The sequence below is a fragment of the Sinocyclocheilus anshuiensis genome, unplaced genomic scaffold, assembly GCF_001515605.1.
Source record: "Sinocyclocheilus anshuiensis isolate Anshui unplaced genomic scaffold, SAMN03320099.WGS_v1.1 scaffold1875, whole genome shotgun sequence".
Lineage (NCBI taxonomy): Eukaryota > Metazoa > Chordata > Actinopteri > Cypriniformes > Cyprinidae > Sinocyclocheilus > Sinocyclocheilus anshuiensis.
Window position 1 is genome coordinate 36,949 of NW_015549774.1, and position 7,425 is coordinate 44,373.

The 7,425-nt window shown below is 36.8% G+C and overlaps 1 pseudogene; it reads left to right on the forward strand.

The window, feature by feature from the left end:
* Positions 1-6,934, forward strand: part of LOC107660844 (dimethylglycine dehydrogenase, mitochondrial-like) — a 28,433-nt pseudogene extending 21,499 nt beyond the window's left edge.
* Positions 6,935-7,425: the final 491 nt, after the last annotated feature.

Consider the following 7,425-nt stretch of genomic DNA (forward strand, 5'->3'; position numbering starts at 1 on the left):
TGGCGCCCCCTTCTGGATGAAAGTGAATTGACCTGCAGCACTAACCGATGTAGCTGTGAATAAGTCAGTCTTCACTAGTGCTGGAGCTGAAGCCTGTTAAAGTTCAGCGTTTGAGCTCCAGACACGAATGATTTATCAGATCATGTGTGAAAACATCTCTAAACCAGCTACAACACATTAGCAGCTGCCTCAAACACCGCATCACATTTACATTACAGTTTATTTCATCTGCTTAAACACAATCTTTCCTTGTCACAGTTTCTGAAAGCTGGCACACAAACAGCAGAAACACACCAAATCTACAAAACCATAATTCTCAGCCTTTGACTCAGTTTGCAATTTCATAAAACACTTTTTGTAAAACACAACACATAATTCTCTGTGTAACACACACAAATCTAACAGGAATTAATATTATGGCAAAGGTGTTTGCAAATTGATTCTTGGATGTGTGCGTGTTTCTGTGTGTCTCAGGTGGATCGAGCGCGAGGTGTGTGACGGTGGGTACGCTGTGAGTGTGTGTAATGTGACGGATGAGCTCGGTGTTCTGGGCGTCGCCGGGCCGAAGTCACGGGCGGTTCTTCAGAAGCTGACAGATGAAGACATGAGTGACACGGCCTTCAGATTCCTGCACTGCAGATCCATGCAGCTCGCCGGCGTTCCTCTCCGCGCCATACGCATATCCTACACAGTGACGCTGACCGCTACACGCTAGTCGTGCTAATCGACAGGACGCATGCAGATGAGCGGCTGTCCTCATACCCTGTGTGTGTGTGTGTGTATCTGTGTGTGTGTTTGTGTGTGTATCTCTGTGTGTGTGTGTGTGTATCTCTGTGTGTGTGTGTATCTCTGTGTGTTTGTGTGTGTGTCTCTGTGTGTGTGTGTGTGTATCTCTCTGTCTGTGTGTGTGTGTATGTGTGTGTGTGTGTGTGTCTCTGTGTGTGTGTGTGTGTATCTCTCTGTCTGTGTGTGTGTGTATGTGTGTGTGTGTGTGTGTCTCTGTGTGTGTGTGTGTGTATCTCTCTGTCTGTGTGTGTGTGTATGTGTGTGTGTGTGTGTGTCTCTGTGTGTGTGTGTGTGTATCTCTCTGTCTGTGTGTGTGTGTATGTGTGTGTGTGTGTGTGTCTCTGTGTGTGTGTGTGTGTATCTCTCTGTCTGTGTGTGTGTGTATGTGTGTGAGTATCTCTGTGTGTGTATCTGTGTATGTGTGTGCGTGTGTGTAGGTGAGTTGGGTTGGGAGCTCTACATGGACATGCAGAAGATGTCGGCGGTGTATGAGGCGCTGATGGAGGCGGGACGAGACGAGAACATCGATAACTTTGGCACATACGCCATGAGCTCCCTGAGACTGGAGAAGGGCTTCAGAGCCTGGGGAGCTGAGGCACTGCTCTCACACACACACACACACACACACACCATTCATCTTATCTCAAGATTTTGTCTTTTGTTTTTAGATGAACTGCGACACGAATCCTTTAGAAGCCGGTTTGGACTATTTCATCAAACTCAGTAAGGTAATAATAAACAGCAGCAGTGTGTGTGAGTGAGATGTTGTTAGTGGTTTGGAGCTCTCTCTCTCTCTCTCTCTCTCTCTCTGGCAGCCTGCAGAGTTCATCGGTAAACAGGCTCTGCTGGAGATCAGGGCTCAGGGTTTGAGCCGGCGGCTGGCGTTCCTCACACTGCACACAGACGACATCGACCCGGAGGGGAACGAGAGCGTCTGGCACAACGGAGAGGTGAAGCTAACACAACACAACGAGCTGTGTGTGAAAGATCTTACCAAATCAGCCCACACGAAAGAGTTTCAGTGTGTGTGTTACCAAAGAAACAAGAGTTGTCAGCTCAGAGTGACTTCTGTTTCTGACGGTTTCCGACACTGAATAAAAAATAAAAAATGAATTTACTTTTTTCCCCTCACAATTCAAGTTTATATCTCATAATTCAGACTTTTTTCACTTAACTCTGAATTCAGAATTGCAAGATAGAATCTCAGAATTGTGAGAAATAAACTTGTAATTGCAAGAAAAAAGTCAGAATTGTGAGATAAAAAGTTATGTTTTTTATTTTTTATTCCTTTGCAAAAACGCTTGTCACAATTCTCACTATTCTGATGTTTTCTCAAAATTGTGAGCTTATATCTTGCAATTCTGATTTTTAGTTTTTATCTCAGAATTCTGAGTTTATATTTCACAATTCTAACTTTTTTCTTTTTTTCTAAATTTATATCTCACAATTCTGACTTTTGTTTCTCAGAACTGCTTAAGAAAAAAGAAGTCCAAATTCTGAGACGATAAATTGGCTGTTTTTTCCATGGTGGAAACAAGCTTGCAATTCTGACTTTTTCTTTCTCCTAATTGAGATATAAACCGAAATTGGTAATTTGTGACCCTGGAGCACAAAAGCAGTCTCAAGTCGCTGGGGTATATTTGTAGCAATAGCCAACAATACACTGTATGGGTCAAAATTATCCATTTTTCTTTTATGCCAAAAATCATCAGGATATTAAGTAAAGATCATGTTCCATTTGTTTGTTTATTTGTTTATTTATTTGGATCCCCTTTAGCTATGCCCTAAGGCATTCCACACAACACGTAACATTCATCCATTATTACATACATTAAAAAAATAAAAAGTTAAATACATTCTCCACATTCCAAAACATCTCTATAAACATTTCTTCCACACTTTTAATATCTATAACACCTACTATATAAAAAACGTATTGCTTATTCAACTAATTCCTATACCTCAACCTCCTATAAGTACAGAATTCCAAGGTGTGCCTTTACCTGCCTTTTGAAATCAATTTTCGTGTTATCCTAATTAATGACAATGGTAAAAGATTCCATGATTTCATTGCCCTAAATGTTACTATACGTTTAAGAAAATTAGTTTTAGCATTATGAAGTAGAAATCTACCCTCCGTTGCTCGTCTAGTAGCATATTCATGTGACCGAACATTAGATTGTAATTGATTATACTGATCCATTGGAGTTTTAAAATGTAAAATCTTCCATGTTGATAACAATATTGCAGCAATCATCCTATCTTCCACTCTTAGCCAATTAAGATCAAAGTGCATACTATTAATATTCGTACCATACGGACACTGGAGTATTAACCTAACTGGAGTTTCCTTAAATCCTTTTTGTAGCATTGGCCCCAGTGTTGCCAGATTGGAAATGTCCAAGTATCGTACCAGAAGCTCAAAATTATCATATTTGAAAGAAAATTATCGTACACGAGTAAAAACTAGACTATTTGTCTACTAGACTAGAACATCAACTTTTTGACACAACCTTTAAATCACCACAATAAATAAATAACTATGCTAGGGCCCTATGAAATACGTTTTATTTTTTCCCAAATTCAAAATTATTTTTTTTTTATTCCAAATTGAAAAAAAATTGGATTCTATTTTTTTTCCATTTTAATTTTTCTGGACTCCTTTTTAAATGGTTAAATTAAATTTTATTAATCAAAAGCACGTCTAATTAAATAATGAAATGTATACAATTCAACATCAAATCTATTAAAAAGTTTAACAAAAATTACATGTGTAGGGTCTTATGAAATGTTCTCCTTGTTTATTGTTACCAAATTCTGTGTTTTAATGTCTAATTGTTTGAATGCATAAAAACTACTTTTATTTATAGCCTTATGTTTTTTTTCTTTAGAAATTCTGCATTGTGTATTTTAATTTTTCTGGTTATCTAATGACACAATTTATTATCCAGGGTGATACCCAATACTTTTGCTTCCTTAACTTGCTGGATAAGTGTTGTATTTATATATAATTTCAGCTCTGGTTTGGACCGTAGAGAATAATTAGACCCAAATATTATACTCTTTGTTTTAGATGTATTTAGTATCAACTTATTTTCTGCAACTCCTCATTCAAAATAGCCGTCAATTCAACCAACGTTTTTGCAGATGCATAAACTGTTGTATCGTCTGCATACATTGTTAATTTGGCACTTCTTAATACCAGATATAAATCATTTGTGAAAATGGAATACAAAAGTGGTCCTAAACAGCTCCCTTGTGGAACTCCACATTCAATTCCCCTTCTATCTGAGTAACTTCCGTAAAAAAAAACTCTCTGTGATCTGTTATCCAAATAACTTTCCATCCAAGCAATTACTGATGGTCTAAATCTATAACTCTCCAATTTTTCCAAAAGAAGCTTATGATCAATAAGGTCAAATGCAGCTGTAAAATCTAATAAGACTGCTCCACATATCCTTTTTTTATCCAACCCTCGATACCAATCATCTGTCATTTGTGCTAAAGCTGTACATGTGGAGAGTCCTTTTCTAAAAGCATGCTGATAATTTGATATCAGATTATTCTGTAACACATAATCCTATATTTGATCATATACTGCCTTCTCTAGGATCTTACTTAACACTGGTAACACACTCACCGGGCGGCTATTAGAGCCACTAAATTGTATTTTTCTATCTTTAGTCAAAGGCATGATTTTAGTTTCCTTCCAAGCCTGTGGAAATACTGATTGCTTAAGACTCATATTAAAAATATGACGTATTGGACCAGACACATAATCTATGGCTAATCGGATCAGATTATCATCTATATTATCTATCCCTGGTTGTTTGTCTTTACAGACAGATTTTATTAACCTTTTCACAGTTTCTTCTCCCAATTCACTAAACTCAAAATAACAGTTCTTATCTCTCATAGTTCTTTATATTAAGAATTGTAGAGGTCACATATGATATCTCTTTCCTCAAATTCTGTATCTTACTGCTAAAAAAAATCATTCAAATAATTAGCAGTTTCTTCAGGTTTTGTTATATAAGTACCTTCACAGTCAACTGAAGCAGGTTGTGAGGACTTCTGTCTTCCCATTATATTATTTAATACCTTCCAAAGCTTCTTCCCATCTTTCTTCTTACTACTTAACTGTAATGTATAATATTGTTTCTTTTTCTTTTTATTAAGACCTGTGACATAATTTCTCAATTTATAATATTTCTGTCTATCCGTTACACTACCAGTTTTTTTTGCTGTTCTGAAAGCCTCGTCTCTCTGAGCCATATAGTCCTTTAATTCGCTATCAATCCAGGATGGTCTACGATCCTTGATTCTTAAAAACGACACCATTGTTGGGCGAGGCTGACTCCAGATTTCATCCTGTACTTTAAGAGCTTTTCCAACTCGTTGAACTTTCTGTATACCGATGTTGAGTGGGTCCAAATCCAATTTATTCTTAAAAAGTCAGAACCCTTTTCATTATCAGATTTTCAAATAATCACATTCTGACGTCTGGTCTGAGCATCTAGAAAGCCCGTTTTCCCATCTATCACCAACATCGATTCCGCCAGTTTATGTATGTCGTCTTCATTTGATTTACAATTAGACGACAAACTTACACTTGACGCTTTTAAATCGTCCACCTCCTTTTGTGTAAATTGGAGGCTAACTTTCAACTCCTGCAGCTCTTTCAAAATAGCGTCCATTCTGTTTCCATAAAGGTGAACATATACAAACCTTAAAGTTGCTTTCTTGTTGTTGCAACAGTTCTTTATAGAAGGCTTTCTGCTGCTCCATCAATTCATGCACCTGTTCATGTGTGATGTACTGTCCAGAGTCTTTCTCTTTATCCTTACGACCAGCCATGCTTTCCCACCGGCAACAAACACAAGGTATACTTGTGTTGTGTTATACTTTACTGCACTCCTCTGCGCTTCAAATCGATCATTTAAGAAAACAGTTTATTTCTGTGTTTTGCAGTAAGCCGCGTTCTGTGATCTTTTGATCACAGAAAAGAAACAAAACGGTAATTTGTAATTTGTATTCACAGCGTGAAGCGGCAGCCAATCACGTGGGGAAAAAAAAAAAGAAAAAAACTTAATTTTTGATTAGTAATATGCATTGCTAAGAACTTCATTTGGACAACTTTAAAGACGATTTTCTCAGTATTTAGATTTTTTTGCACCCTCAGATTCCAGATTTTCAAATATTGTCCGATCCTAACAAACCATACATCAATGGAAAGCTTATTTATTCAGCTTTCAGCTGATGCATAAATCTCAATTTCACAAAATTGACCCTTATGTCTGGTTTTGTGCTCCAGGATCATATATATGATCACCTCTTTTCCTTTAATTTAGTGTGTCACTCATATTACTTTTCTCATGTAATTTCATTTTAACTAATTTATTATTTTCTTCAATTTAAATTTTTTAATTTGTATTCTTTTTAATTTTTATGAACTGTTTTTATGATTACTATTTAAAAAAATATTTTTTAATAATTTCTACAATATTTTTTTATTATTGTTCTGTAAAACCGTGTGTTGTCTGGAGGTGGTGGGGAACACGACGTCAGGATCGTACAGCTACAGCACACAGCAGAGCCTGGCCTTCTCTTACCTGCCCCTGCACCTGACTCACGCGGGTCAGAAGCTGGAAGTGGAGCTTCTGGGTCAGAAATACCCGGCCACGGTCACTCCGGAGCCGCTGGTCCTCACAGAACCCGCCAGAACCCACCTGCAGAAGAAGCAGCGGAGCATCTGACCATCATGAGCTCAATCAGTTTCATCAAACACACTCAGAACAGGATAAAATCAGCTGTAAGCTACACATTAAGCTAAATGTGCCAGAATATGGAAATGTATAAGTTTAAAGTCTGTTAAAAATCTTTTAAACTGAAAACTGTGAAGATTTGTCTTAATGTCCAGATTCTGTGAATTATTTCCAGTCATGTTGAACTCTATGACAGTGTTTTAGACTTGTGTGTTCGTGAGGGATCACATTAACTGTCGAGTCTTACAAAGAGCCAGAGAAGAACCCTACTAAAGCACGATCTCAGTATTACAGATTCCAATAGGATTCTATAATAATGACCTCTGATTATTCCTGTATCTCTGTACTGTTTGTTTTCATTGTGAATAAACACACTCGGACAGCTTTAATCATATAAGTAAGCGTTTTAAAAGTGTAGGTTCATATTTATATGTGCAATGACTCATTTTTAAACTGTTTGTCATAAATCAACATCTCAGGAAAATGTTATGGGGTTTCAAATCAAAATATGACTTTCTGTTTCGAAACAGGAGGTTGATTTCATACATGTCCTCATATGAGGACACCGGGACTAAAAGCATGTTTATTACGCATTTTGTGAGACACAACAAATGAATAGGGAAAGCAAATATATTTCAATATTCCTATGAAATATTATATATTATTATGAAAATCTTGTCAATTATTGCTACCATTACTACACTTCTTTTTTCATTACATGTTGCCCCAAAAACACATTAATATGCAAATTAGATACAGTTTATAGATACATATTATATAATGGGAAAACCCGTTTATGGCAATTTTACACACATTGTTGCGTAAAGAAAAATGGTATATCAAATCAATCTGTTATAACATAGCTGAGAATCAT